Source organism: Leopardus geoffroyi, chromosome B3 (genome assembly GCF_018350155.1).
Source record: "Leopardus geoffroyi isolate Oge1 chromosome B3, O.geoffroyi_Oge1_pat1.0, whole genome shotgun sequence".
Classification (NCBI taxonomy): Eukaryota; Metazoa; Chordata; class Mammalia; order Carnivora; family Felidae; genus Leopardus; species Leopardus geoffroyi.
Genome location: NC_059337.1, coordinates 1,802,865 through 1,818,094, shown reverse-complemented (window position 1 = coordinate 1,818,094; position 15,230 = coordinate 1,802,865). Strand labels below are relative to the sequence as shown.

At 50.2% G+C, this 15,230-nt stretch overlaps 1 long non-coding RNA gene across 1 annotated transcript; it reads right to left on the bottom strand.

The window, feature by feature from the left end:
* Positions 1 to 2,899: 2,899 nt before the first annotated feature.
* LOC123584431 lies at positions 2,900 to 11,940 on the bottom strand. The gene is made up of 2 exons (XR_006705422.1): positions 9,917 to 11,940; positions 2,900 to 3,549 (listed from the first exon to the last, which is right to left on the bottom strand). It is a non-coding gene; the product is annotated as an uncharacterized LOC123584431 (long non-coding RNA).
* Positions 11,941 to 15,230: the final 3,290 nt, after the last annotated feature.

The following is a 15,230-nucleotide window of genomic DNA, read 5'->3' as shown; positions in this document are numbered from 1 at the left end:
GAGGAGCTCAGTCGTGTCGTAAACATCACAGATTCTGCAACTCGTCCCCGCAGGCTGGAGGGGCAGCCTGGGCTTCTGCTGTGTGCACGTGTAAGTGTGCAGGAGGTGTGTGTGCACGCACGTGTGTTCGCGTGCGTGCGTGTGCACATGTGTGTGCGTCTGCCTGTGCGTGTGTGTGTCTTCTTCATCAGGTTTCTGCCTGAAGTTATCTTTCTTTTTAAAACTATGGTTTTCAAACCTGAATGCATTAGAATACCCTGGAGGGCTTTGAGTTTATTTATTCACTCTGAGAGAGAAGGAGAGGAGGGGAGAGGCAGAGAGAGAGAATCCCAACCAGGCTCCTGGGTGTCAGCGCAGAGCCCGACGTGGGGCTCGAACTCACGAACGTGAGATCACGACCTGAGCCAAAACCAAGAGTTGGATGCGTAACCCCCTGAGCCACCCAGGCACCTCACACCCTGGAGAACTTTAAAAACCCCCAACGATTGGACCTCGCTCCCAGCAAGTGGATGGGGCTCGCGCTCTGAGGTCCAGACATTAGCACCGTTTTCAAACAAGCTTCCCTCGCTGCTCGAATGAGTGGAGGGCCATTGTCCCGAAACAGTGCTCCCCACATGTCAGCACTCAGCATCATCGGGAGAGCGTGGCGGAGACAGATTGCGCGCTAGGCTCTAATTCTGCGGGTCCAGGGTAGAGCCCAAGAGTTTCCACTTCTTTTTTTTTCTTTTTAAAAAAATTTTTTTTTCAACGTTTATTTATTTTTGGGACAGAGAGAGACAGAGCATGAACGGGGGAGGGGCAGAGAGAGAGGGAGACACAGAATCGGAAACAGGCTCCAGGCTCCGAGCCATCAGCCCAGAGCCCGACGCGGGGCTCGAACTCCCGGACCGCGAGATTGTGACCTGGCTGAAGTCGGACGCTTAACCGACTACGCCACCCAGGCGCCCCAAGAGTTTCCACTTCTAAACGTAGCTAAATCCTTACCTGCACACCGGTCGTGAGATTATTGTATCATCTTTGTATTACACGACTTAGAACAACACACGTATTAATAAAATAATTCAGAGATATAGTTACAAAATGATTGATATATAGGCATACAATCAGTGCTTACTGCCAAATATTGTTTTGCTAATCCTGGAATGTTATCATTAAGGAGTGGAGACCATAACTAGAATCCAAAGACAAGAAATAATGAATACGGGGGCGGGGGGGGGGGAGTGTAGAGAGAAGGAAACCCTCACGCACGGTGGGTGGGAGCAAGAGTTGGTGTGGAGTTCTCAAAAAAATTAAAACAAGAATTATCATAGGATCTTACAATTCCATTACTGGGTATTTAGCCCAAAGCAAAGAGAGACACTAATTCAAGAAGACACATTCACCCGATGTTTGGGCAGCACGGTTTACAACGGCCGGGATGTGGAGACAGCCCAAGTGCCCGTCAGCTGATGAATGGATAAAGAAGACGTGGTGTGTATATACATACAGAAAATATTATTTAGCCAAAAAAAATGATGGAGCCAAACTGTATAATGCTACTTGAAAAAGGTCAGAGAAAGACAAACACGATATGATTTCACGCGTAGGTGTTTTAAGAAACAAAACAAATGAACATGGGGAAAAAAAGACCAACGCCAAACTCTTAAATACAGAGAACATACTGGTAGTTGACAGAGGAGAGGTGAGAGGGGTGGTAAAATAGATTAAAAAAAAAAAAGATTAAGAGGTTCCAGGGGCGCCTGGGGGGCTCAGTCGGTCAAGTCGTCTGGCTCTTGATTTCGGCTCAGGTCGTGATCTCACGGTTTGTGGGTTCAAGCCCCATGTGGGGCTCTGTGCTGACAGCATGGAGCCTGCTTGGGATTCTCTCTCTCCCTCTCTCTCTCTCTGTCTCTCTCTCTGCCCCTCCCCCCTGCTCACGTTCTCTCTCAAAATAAATAGATAAGCTTGAAAAAATATTAAAAAACAAAGAGATACAAACTTGCAGTTACAAAGTAAGTAAGTAAGTCAGGGAGATGAAAAGGGCAACACGAGGAACATAGTCCGACTGTAATAACGTTGTTTGGTGACAGGCGGTGACTCCACTCACCATGGGGTCATGTGTAGAATGTGTCGAATTTTTGAATCAGTACGTCGCACAGCAGGAACGAACACAACACTGTATGTTGACTATACTTCTATCTACAAATGCACACACGCATACACACGAAAGAAACCAAAAGCTCAAGTGAAGGCCATGATGCCCACAAGCGGGTATTTTCCTCTGTTTCTTCCGGGTGCCGCACGATGTTAGAAGCCAGCTAATATTAGCTCTGATTGTGGCGATTGAAACGCACGTATCCCGTTACTACGTTAAGCACGCGTAGAACGAACGACACACAACGCTTGGCTTGTTTCTTTACCGAGGCTGATGGGAACGGCGTTTCAGGGCAGAGTGGGGACACCCACCTGTCGCTTTGAGATACTGATTTCAAGACCTTTGGACGGCTACCCAAAAGTGCGGGCTGGATTACACAATTCTTTTCCAAGTTTTGGGGGGAAAACTCTGTACTTTCTTCATAGTGGCTGTAGCTGTTTGTACCTCACTCACGGTGAAAGTTTTCCTTTTTACCCTCATTTTCTCCAACACACTTTGTGTCCCGAATTATTGACAATAGGCGTATCTACAGGGGCGAGGTGATACCCCAAAGTGGTTTTGATGTGCATTTCCCTCACGACCAGTGGTGTTGACGATCTTTTCAAATATCTGGCCATTGTATATGTGTGTGTGTGTGTGTGTGTGTGTATAAGAAAAATTTAGCTTGTTGTTACTATTATTCTTTGCTTTGAGCAGTGTGAGTTTCTTGCCATATTTATACTCACCCTTTGTCGTAGAACTACGGTTCACAGAAATGATCTCCTGTTCCAAAAGACATTTTTTATTTTGTGGGTTGCTTCCTTGGCAGAAAATTTTAGGTTGAAGGTAGTCCCTACCTGTTTGTTTAAAAAAAAAAAAAAAAAGAATTTACATTCCAGAAAGTTCCCAAGGCTAGTCCCAGGACCCCGCTTGGAGAGGCACGCTGTGACACAGGGCTGGCCGTGCACTGGAGTCACTCTGGAGCAGCCCCGAGGCCCATGAGCCGGTCATCTCTGCAGGTGGGACAGGTAGAATTCCAGGGCAGCCGGGTTGAGATCCGCTGCTGTGAACACACACGCTCACACGCGAGCGGGCGGGAAGTCTCATTCCTGCGTCATAGCTGCGGCCGGTGCGGGTCAGAGAGACTCGGGTCCGGCGGCTCAGACGTGGGGGGCTTGAGGCTGGCATCCAGACTTCCGCTTGTCCTACGTCTTTCCTTCCACACCGCACACAGCCCAAGCCTCACGGCCGCCAACTCGGGGCGGGGGGGGGGGTGGCCCTGAGACCTGGAGGCGACTGTGGTGACCGGTGGGGGCTGTGGCAGGAGAGCCAGTGAAGGGTAGGTGAATAAGCCAGCCTGTGGTGTGCTCTTTTGGCAAAAGGATTACTGCGAGCTGATTTTTTTTTTTAAGAAACAAGGCGACACCGGAGCATCTCTGGAAACAAAGGAGAAGAAATTTACATTTGTAAGGGCGTTCTGGGGTCGGTTGGTACCTGGAGAGGAAGGGGCCCCAGAATCTCCAGTAACTCTTTACCTGGAGGAGGCCCAGACCCCATCTGCATGACAAACTCGGGGCCCCTCCCTGCGACCCCTGTAACGGCCCCTCCCCCTCCCACCTTCAGCTGACGATGGCATTTGTAGCGGTGGCTCGGGCCACCCGGGGAGTTTCCCTCCGTTTCCCCAGTTTCTCCCACGTGCACATGAGGCAGACATGCGATTCCATTTCTGTGATTTTTCTCTGGTTCATCTGTCTTTTATAACATGGATCTCAGCCACAGAACGTAAAGGGTAGAGGGGGGATTCCTCCTCCCGCCCTAGAAGGACGCAGCCCCACGCCTCCCCCTGGGACCTGACAGGTGGGCCAAGCTGGGGGAGGGGGGGCTGCAGAGGTGGGGCAGGCAGCTGTCCACCCCACTGTCTCCCTACACGTTGGGCTCATCGAGGTACTCGGTGCCATCAGGGTCTCTGAAAACTTCTGGACCCGCTTGTCCTGCACATAGTTAGAGTCCAATAGTGGCTCGGTCTCCCTCTCTGGCTGTGACCCACCTTGTCACGAAGCAAGACGGAACCCACAGAGATAGAACCTTCGCTCTTCTGAGAACCTGGGGGAGGCTCAGGCAGGTGCAGTCCTGCTGGCCGCAGAGACAGTGTGGACGTCCTGAGCCCAGAAACTGCCCCGGTTGCCATAAACCCAACACGGGGCCTCACTTCCTGAGGACCAAACGCACGAAGAGAGATTGGAGCCACTTACGAACACAGCCCTTTAACTTTGGAGGTGAGACGGAGAGTGGATAGACCAGGGCAGGACTGCACCTCGTAAACACATGAGGTTCTACCGAGACCTGGTCCCCACCCGAGAAATTAGCACGATGATTTAACTGGTTGTAGCCTGGGCATCAGGACTTTAAGCTTCCCTTTAGAAACATCTTTTTGGGGCGCTTGGGTGGCTTAGTCGGTTAAGGTTCTGATTCTTGATTTCCGCCCAGAGTGCACACACATATACGCCTACATATATTTAATACACATGCATTTATACCACGTGTCTATGCTATTTATTTTTAAGTCTGTGTTTTTTTTCCTCATCCAGTAACATTATTCCACAGACATTTTTATGTCGGTAGGTACTCATTGACAGGATTACTTTAATGTAGTCCTTAGACATTTTAAATGTACGATTGAGACATCTACGCGCCTAAAAAGCACTTCGTGGTGTGGATTTACAATAATTTCCTTAACGTCATTCTCCTGTTAGATAGATGGGTTACTTTGCTCTCTTCGCTACCGTAAACGACACGCTCATACACAACTCGTTACGTAATCTCTTGTGTGCCTACCAGTATTATTTCCCGAGAATCCATGGTTATCGTCTGATAACTTTGCCGCACGAACGAAAACCAGTATTGCAATATTGATGTTTTGTTCCTTTTTTTAAAAAGTATTGGTTGACTTGAGGGGCGCCTGGGTGGCTCAGTCAGTTGAGCATCCGACTTCGGCTCAGGTCATCATCTCACTGTTCGTGGGTTCGAGCCCCGCGTCGGGCTCTGTGCTGACAGCTCGGAGCCTGGAGCCTGCTTCCGATTCTGTGTCTCCCTCTCTCTCTCTCTGTTCCTCCCCTTCTCGCACTCTGTCTCTGTCTCTCTGTCTCTCTGTCTCCCTCTCACTATCTCTCAAAAATGGATAAACATTTAAAAATACATGCCAGGGAGACATAAATGGTCCCAGGAAATAGACCCTTCATTCTACCGGGAGTAAAAAGAGGTACAGCCTTTTTTCCCCCTTAATTAAGATATAATTCACAGAGCCCCACACTCACCCCCTTAAAGTATACCGTACAGCGGGTTTTAGTATATTCACAAAGTCACGGCCCATCACTACCATCCGATTCCAGATTCCAGAACATCTGTGTGCTTCCAGAAACACCGCCAATGCCCGGTATCGGTCCCCCTCCATGGCACCCCCCCCCCCCACCTGCACAACCACAAATCTACCTCCTGTCCCTGTGGCTTTGCATGTCCTGGTCGCCGCATATTTGGAACCAATAACATGCAGCCTTCTGTTCATGGGCCAAACCGTATTCCATTGTAAGGATATAACACTTTTTGTCTATTCATTTATTAGTCGATGGGCATCTGGGTTGTGTCTACTAATTGGCTATTATGAATAATGCCGCTATGAACGTTCACGTGCAAGTTTTTGTGTTAAAAACAAGGTTTCGTGTGAGTACATGTTTTCCATTCTCTTGGGTATATACGTAGTCATGTGATATTACTGAGTCATGTGATACCTCTTCGAGGAACTGTTCACCTATTTTCTAAAGTGGCTGCACCATTTTATTATTTTTTTAAATGTTGCTTTATTTTTGAAGGGGAGAGACAGAGAGAGAGACAGAACGTGAGTGGGAGAAGGGGCAGGGAGAGAGGGAGACACAGACTCCGAAGCAGGCTCCAGGCTCCGAGCTGTCAGCACAGAGCCCGACGCGGGGCTTGAACTCACGAGCTGTGAGATCATGACCTGAACCGAAGTCAAATGTTTAACCGACCGAGCCACCCAGGCGCCCCAGGCTGCACCAGTTTATACCCCCACAGCAGCATATAACAGTTCCAATTTTTCCACATGTTTACCAACACTTATTACTATCTGTCTTCTTGATCATAGCCACCCAAATTCCAATGGCAGTGTATTGATTAAATCACTGGCAATCCATCCATAAAATGGATACGATAAAATCATTTAAGGGGCGCCTGGCTGGCTCAGTTGGGAAAACATGTGACTGACTCTTAATCTCAGGGTCATGAGTTCAAGCCCCACACTGGGTGTGGAGCTTATTTAAAAAAAATTATTCTGGGGAAGGCTAATGATATGAAAATATATAGTTGGAAAAAATATATTGGCTATGCAACATCACATTCCTAATTTTATTTAAAAATGTATATGGGGCGCCTGGGTGGCTTGGTCGGTTAAGCATCCGACTTCGGCTCAGGTCATGATCTCACGGCCCATGAGTTCGAGCCCCGCGTCGGGCTCTGTGCTGACAGCTCAGAGCCTGGAGCCTGTTTCAGATTCTGTGTCTCCCTCTCTTTCTGCCCCTCCCCTGTTCATGCTCTGTCTCTCTCTGTCTCAAAAAATAAATGAACGTTAAAAAAAATTTGAAAATGTATATATACACGGCAAAAAAGTCCATAAAGTTGCATACCAGAAGGCTAAATGGATAATTTTTTGCTGTTGTTAACAGCTTTTTTGAGATACAAATCATATACTACAAAATTCATCTATTTAAAATATGCAATTCAATGATGTTAGTATATTTGCAGCTGTGAAACCATTTGTACCTCAATTTCTTCTTAATTTTTTTCTAACGTTTATTTATTTTTGAGACAGAGAGAGACAGAGAATGAGCAGGGAAGGGGCAGAGAGTAGTACAATCAATTTTAGAATATTTTCATCACCCCCAAAAGAACCCCTGTACCAATTTACAATCAGTCTTCATTTTCCACCTGCTCATTTTCCACCCCCTGCCCTAGGCAACCAGGTCAGCTTCGTCTCTCCAGATCTGTCTATGCTGGACACGTCATAACGCGGAATCAAACAATATGTGGTCTTTTCTGTCTGGTTTCTTTCACTTAGAGTAATGCTCTCCAGGTTCAGAGATGCTGTAGCTTGAGTCAGGACTTCTGTATTCCTCTCATGACTGAATAATTTTACATTGTATAGACATACCACATAACTGTGTTTATTCCTTCATCTGTTGGTGAAACTTTGGGTTACTTCCACTTGCAGCTGAAAGTGAATAATACGGCTATGAACAGTCATGTACAAGTCTTTGTATGGATATATGATGCATCCCTCTTGGGTGGATTCCAGGCTGGGTCGTGCGGTAACTCGGTGTCTTTTCAGAAACTGCCAGACTGTTTTCCTCAGTGTCTACACCAACCAGCAGTGCATGGGGGTTTGGTTTTAGCTCTTACATGTGGTCTTTGATCCGCGCTAACTTTTGGATCTGGTGTGAGGTAGGGGTCCAGTTTTTCCTTTTGCATGCAGCTATCCGGATGCCCGGCACCATTTGTCTCCAGATGATTCATTCCCCATTGGGCGGTCTTGGCTCTTGGAGCTCTTGTGGAAAACCAGTTGGCTGTAAGTGCAACGGCTTATTTCCAGACTCACAGTTCTATCCTGTTGATCTACGTGTCTATCCATAGACCGGTATCACACTGGTTTCTTCATTAATACAGTTTCACAGTAAGCTTAAAACTGGAAAGTCTGAGCTTTCCAATTCTATTCTTGTTAAAAATGTTTGGGGTGCCCGGGTGGCTCAATCAGTTAAGCATCCAACTTTTGATTTCCGTTCAGGTCATGATCTCACAGCTGGTGAGTTTGAGCCCCGAGTCGGGCCCTGTGCTGACAGCCCGGAGCCCGGAACCTGCTTCCGATTTTGTGTCTCCCTCTCTCTCTGCCCCTCCCCTGCTCGTGCTCTGTGTGTCTCTCTCTCTCTCTCCAAAATAAATAAACATTTAAATAAATACATAAACAAATACTTAAAAATGTTTGGCTATGCTGAGTAATTACATTTCCATAAAAAATTTTATAATTGGCTTGTCAATTTCTGCAAAGAATTTGACCGAGATTTTGAAAAGCATTGCATCGAATCTGTAGGTCAATTTGAGATCTGTACTGCCATCCTGACACTTAGTAAGTCTTCTGGCTCGTGAACATGAAATGCCTTTGATTTATTTAGGTCTTCTGTACTTTCTTCCCACAATTTTTTATGGTTTTTTTGGGGTATCAGTTTGTACTTCTTTTGTTAACGGATAATTTTTCTTGCGATAAAATACACATAACATAAAACTTACCACTTTATCCATTTTTAAGTGCACAGCTCAGGGGCATTAAATGCATTCCCCAGGCTGTTCATTTATCTCCGGAACTTCGCTTTCCCAAAGTGAAACTCTGTGCCCATTAAACAATAACAACCATCCCACTTTCTGTCTCTATTCATTCCAGAGGGCTTGTTACCTCACAGAAGTGAAATCGCACAGTATTTTTCTTCTTACGGTTAGCTTATTTCATTAGCATAACGCCCTCAGAGTCCATCCGTGTTGTAGCAGATGTCAGAATTCATTCCTTTTTAAGGTTGAATAATATCCCATTGTGTGCATACGGCATGTGTATCCATTCGTCTGTGTGTGGACACTTGGGTTGTTCTCACTTAAAAAAAAGATGTTTATTTATTTATCTTGAGCGAGAGACCATGAGAGAGCATGAGCAGGGGAAGGGCAGAGAGAGAAAGAGAGAGAGAGTCCCAAGCAGGCTCCGTGCTCAGTGCAGAGCCCGACACGGGGTTCGATCCCACGACCCTCGTCATGACCTGAGCTGAAATCAAGAGTCAGACGCTCAACCAACTCAGCCGCCCTCAGGCGCCCCTGTTTTAACTTTTGGACTATTGTGAATAATGCTGCTATGAGCATGGGTGAGCGAATACCTGTTTGTGTCCCCGGTTTCGATTCTTCTGGATATATACCTAGAAGCAGAATTTCTGGGTCATATGGTAGTTCTGTGTGTAATTGCTTGAGGAATGGATCGTTTTAACTTGTTATCGCCTATTTGCTTTCACGCTTTTTGATATTTATCATCTAATCAATAAAACATTTTTAAGAGCCGATTATGTGTCGTAAACGGACATCTGTCTGGAAGCCCTTCCACGTTTCCCATAATCTGTGAACTGATGCGTATTTACAGTGGAACCAATGTACGGTTCATGCAGTCACTTCGCCGACACCTTGGCAGCTCGTCTCATTCCTTCCTCAGACTTGTGGGTCAGAACGTGGTTGACACCAGTACTCTGGGATTTTCGTCTGAGCAGTCAGACTTGCCTCGCACGTCCTCTGCACCCCTCACCCACCTTTGTGCCGCAGCGCTCGGGAGATTTATACCCATTCCTGGGTCTGGAATGGGGAAGGAGAGTTTGTTGACCTGCTGGCTAGTGACCCCAACGGTGTGGTCTTCCTTTTCCCAAGCATCACAAAAAGTGGGGAAAAAATGAGTTCAACCGAGCCACTTGGACAAACAGACCAACACGCAAACTGGAACGAGAGCCCTGGGACTTTCCGAAGACAAACAAAGGATTTGAAAGAAATAACAATATTTAGCAGAACTCAAAACTCCCACTTCCAGATCAAGAAAAACAACTTGCTGCAAACAACTTAAAAAAATATTTAAAAGTAGCTCTGGTTTTTACAACAACTCTATCATAACACCAAAAGTTACTTAGACGGAGTCTGAGAAATGCTTGTAGGATTGGAAAATACCTGTTTTTAGCTCAAAGATGAGCTACTGTGTCCTCAGGCGATCCAGCTTGATGGCCTGTTCCAACTCCTGGTTCATACCAGCTTCTCCAAGTGCCCAGCTTCCCATGAAACTGCTATTGTCCCTAAACCTTCACGTCGTTCCTTAATCATGTGTCCTCCACTAGGGAATTAATTTTCAGGCATTTTCCCTTTTGCAGTCACGAGTCGAAGCTCAAGACAGCTGTCAAATATTCCTCTCGTGCAAGCCAAGCCTTCCAAGGAGTGACAGCACAGAATTGAGACGTAAACGGACGTGACGAGCAATTAATGTTGGGCTTGGTGTGGCCATGGGCAGAGCAGTGGGGCTTCTGAGGAAGAAACCATGCAGAGACAGGATTGAGTCATCAAGGATTTACATTCTGGACGGCCCAAAAAGTCTGTGGCTGCTTTCTTGCCACAGAGGAAGAGTAGGGTTGTGTCAGAAACTGTATGGGTCCCAAAGCCTGAAATATTTACTCTCTGGCCTTTGTCAGCTCTGTTTTGAGTTCTTTTTCACAAAGCCCAGCAGCAGCAGAAGAGGAAGTAGCAGGTGAGGGAAGAAACAAGCCATGACCACACCTCCAAGATGGGGAGCCTAGCCTTGCCGGATAGGAGTGGGGATTGGAAATCACTGGTTAGGTCCGGCCACTGTGTTTCCACGAGGGACGCTCTGGATGCAGTGACAGGACGGGGCCGGCCCAGTGACCGTCCCCACCGGACCTGCCCTGTAACTTCTCGCCCCGTGTGGGCCCTTCTTCCTCACTTTGTGTCTCTGTAGTTATTCCTTAGTCTCGAGGGGAGAGAACCATCTCGATTCAGCTCCAGGTGAGAAAAGCTTAGCAGATGGAGAGTTTGGATGTTGGCTCAAGGAAGACCTTCCGTGGGGAAGCAGCGGTGATGGGTGCCACGTACGTGCTCGTGGTCAGTCCTCTGTCTACATCAGCTCCCGGGCTGGCCTGCTGTCTCTTCCCAGGGCTCCGTCCCATGTCCCGGGGCAGCCCAGGGTGGGGGGATTGTCTTCAGACACTTCGAAGGCCGTCTCGTAGAAGACAGTTCTGTGGGGCCCCAGGGCTCAAAAATGGCACTGTTAGGTAGAGCAACGGTAGCTTTGGACTCGACACGGGGAAGACGTCGCCCACGGCTTTTCCTGAGCCGAGCTGAAACACGCTTCCTTGGAGGCAAGGGGGGTTTCTGCTTTAGCAGGAATGCTGCTGGTAGTGAGGAAGGCGCCTGTGATGCCAGACCTCTGGATGCTAGAATTTGGTGACTCAGAGAACTCGTGGGTCAAGGGGTAGCGGGGTCAGGGGATCAGATAGCCAAGAGCGTGGGCTTTGAAGTCCAAGCTGAACTAAGTTCCAATCTCCGCTCCGTCACTCAGTGGTTATTTGGTAGAGCTGGGATGGGGTTCAGCTTCTACATCCATAAAATGTGGATTCCAACCATGACCTCATTGGGACATGGCGACAGACGGATGCATTACAGCCCAGCGTCAACAGTTAGCTGTCGAACACCGCGAGAAACCTCATTGCCTTTGTACCAAGCAAGTCCCAAACTTGGTAGGAAGAATTCTCTCTCTCTCTTTTTTTTTTTTTAACTTCCTCAATTTCGAAGCCATGTGAGGGCAGGACACAGAGGAAATGAAGAAATCCACAAAAGAATTCTCTGGGATTCCATATCAGCCTTCAGGCAGGGGAGGTGACTGTCCCGTGTGTGTGTGTGTGTGTCTTCCTGGGGTCAGTGACATCACTGTGCACTTCATCAGGACTTTTGCTTCAAACTGGGCTGTTGAATTTCTCCCCAGGACTCAAAGGGCTTGGGCGAGGAGGAACGATGCTCGTCAGTTGCCAGATTGGCAATATGTTACAGATGATGGTTGGCAGGGATCTGGGAATCAGAGAACATCACGTTAATTTGTTTTTCTATTTTTCCCAAATGTTTTACAAAACCATTAATCAAGAAACCCATTTGGCTGAGAAACAAATGTCAGTGGTGAGTAACGAGCACCGGCTTCCGTCACATTTGCCCTTTTCTGGTAGTTTCTGAAGTTCTGGACTTACAGTTGAACTACCACCTAGGGAGATTGTTTTTGAACCACAGGATCTCCAGGCTGCTTTCCAGACATCCGGTAAATGAGCTGAGCCCGCCTTTATGAGCCCATCGGACGGGTCAGCATCGGCGTCCTCTGCCGGGACGCAGATTGCTTGAGCTCATTGTAATTCACTTCCTTTACCGGGTTCCAAGCACAGAATGACACATGGGAGACACAGAGGTGAGCGGCGCATGGTCATTGCCCCGAAGGGGACCATCCGGTGGGAAACACCCACAGCTACGTCCGTGCATGTTAGCAACTGTGCCACGGATGAGGGTATAGCTGGATGGAGTCCCCTGAGCCGGCCCGGGGGTGGGGGGTGCAGGGCAGAGGAGCCTTCCCAGAGGGGTCACTCCCAAGCCATTAATTACAGGGTGGGCATCAGGAGCAGGGCTGCTGTCAAAGGTGTGACAGCAGAGGCAGCGGGAACCTGCAGAAGAAGCTGAGTGGGTGTGCAGTGGCTGAGGGAGGGGGTGGTGGGGAGGAGCTGCCGGGATGCGCTGGGTCCTTAAGGGTCCGCGGAGGAGCAGGGGCTCCCGGGTCGGGGTGGGGGGAGGCGGGGGGAGCCAGGAAAGTCTCTGAGAAGAGATGTGGGTCGATCAGATTTGCACGTGCAAACAGACCCTCTGGGAGCCACATCGTGGAGAAGGAGCAAGGAGGGATGGGGTGCAGGCTCTGAGTTGGCCAAGGGGGCTCCCCCCCCCGCTGCCCTCCCAGCCTCACTGTCCCCCGGGCGTCATGCCCTCGTTCTTGCCGACTTAGTCGGTCATCGAAGAGCGCGTCCTGGAGCAGTGCTGGCAGACAGGCTGGGCGTGCACGTGTGCGTGTGCGTGCACGTGTGTACCGGGGCGCCCCTGACCTCGACAATGGCAGGGAGACGGGACCTGCCCGAATGGTGCTGCACCACAAAGTCCCACGTGAGCTCAAGAGGCCCTCGTTCAAGTCTGCAGGGGAGGGGACATCGCCTCCATCACCACACGCTCAGTCATGGTCAAACTCGAGAGATGCCTTCATCACCAGGGTTGACAGAAGACAGGGACAGCGGATGGCAGGAAGCGGGTTCCCGGGTGCGTGCAGCATTTCCCACGGGCACCGGCTCCCTGTGTCCCCGTAGCAGCGTGTGGCTTCTCGTCTGCCCCTGAAGGCACCAGGGTTCCAGATCGTGGAGTAGGGGACACATCGGAGGCCTGAGAACAGCGCTCTGGGTGCATCTGGGGTTCCAGCACATCCGGCTCCGCCCACGGGAGGAAACTCAGGGAGCGGATCCTTCTGTAGCAGAACCGGTCGGTCGTTTGATAACTACAGCAATTCCAACGATGAGGGATAAGGCGGCTGTCCTCTTGAGAGGCGTGGTAAGCTGACGACGGTCCCCCGGAGATGCCCGTGTCCTAATCCCCGGAGCCCGTGAATATGTTACCTTCCCGGGCGAAAGACACTTTGCAGACGTGACCCGGTTAGAGATCCTGAGACGGAAGAGGGTCCTGGCCATCGGGTGGGTCCACGGAAGTCGCAAAGTCCATAGAAGGGGGTCAGGGGGACCAGGTGGAGACTGGCCTTGTCTGAAGAAGGGGTCAGGAGCGGAGGAAGGCAGGCGGCCGGCAGAAGCTGAAAAGCCCAGGAACGGATTCTCCCCGCACCCTCCCCAAGGAACCAGCTTGTCGCACCCTGATTTCAGCTCAGGGACACTGGTTTTGGACTTCCGACCTCCGGAAAGATGAGAGAGAAATGGGTGTTGTTTTAAGCCACCGCATTTGTGGTGATTTGTGACAGGAGCCATTGGGACCTCACACACTTGGGGACATTTTCCAGCCCGGCTCTGCTGACCCAAAGCATCTTGGGAAAACATACTCAGGAAGAGCCAACGGAACTGGTTTTCCTTCTTTCCTTCTTCTGGACAAATATCCTCGGTGACAGCGTGACTCCACGTGTGTGTCACTGAGCTCAGCAACCGATGCCAGGTGCCGGGACGGGTGAAAGTGTAGCGGAACGTGTACTTCCCCTCAGGAAGCTCCCGGCCCAGGAAGGGGACGAATGTAAGTCCACGGATCCCCGGAATCCCCCAGAAATTGCACTTTCGTAGAGGCTCCCCGTGCAGCGAAGGGTATAAAATGCGAGACGCGTCCTGGGTCAGGAGGGTTGGGCATAGGGCCGAGGGCGCCAACAGATGAGTGCCTGGGAGGAGCATTTAGTGCCATGGACTGAATTCTGTCCCCCCCCAACCCATTCCTGTGCCAAAGCCCTAACCGCCGGGGTGACTATACTTGGAGAGAGAGCCCTGGGGAAGTAGGTAAGGTTGAATGAGGTCGTAAGAGTGGGGCCCTGACCCGATGGGACTGGTGTCCGTGCAAGAGAAGGAAGAGATGCCAGGGAGCTCCCTCCCCTGCACAACCCAGAGAGAGGCTCAAGGGCGTCGCTGGGACACGATGAGAAGGCGTCTGCAAGCCTGGCAGAGGTCAGAGGTCTGCCGGCACATTGACCGTGGACGTCCAGCCCCCAGACTGGGAGAAAATCGATCTCGGCCGTTGAGGCCGCCCGGCTGTGGCGTCCCCCTGCGGCAGCCAGAGCCGAGGGTACGGAGAACGTGGGTGGCAAACGGGGTAACACGTGGAGGAGCGACGGGTTGGGCAGGTGGGCTTGGGGGCGCGCCGCAGAGGCTCGAGGCATGTGACCGGAACTTTGGAGAAAATCCCGAGTCCTTGGAGGTCAACCTCGAGGAGGACACGCGTGAGGCCTGGGTGGGAGCAGTTGGGGTCAATGCTAGGGTGCTCCTGTTCCGAAGGTGGGTCGAGGAAAACGGGCTGAGCAGCCGTCTGAGGTCTCTGGAACACAACAGAAGGGTTCTTTTCTTCCAGCAAAAGAGCAGCGGGGTAAGCAAGGTGCTGTTCCTTCTGGAGGGGGGCTGGGGGGGATGTCCTGGGGGGGGCAGTGTGGAGAGCTGGGAGGGGGTCCTGTGCTTCCCCGCCTCCAGACCCCTGTACCCCCCCACACTCACACACGCACACAGACACCTGTGCACAACCATGCACACACATGCGTGCATGCACACACAGACACACCTGTGCACACACACCTGTGCACACACGTGCACAGACACACCTGTGCACACACACGCGCACACACGTGCACAGACACACCTGTGCACACACCCGCACACACACGTGCATGCACGAACACACACACGTACACACACATGCATGCACACACATG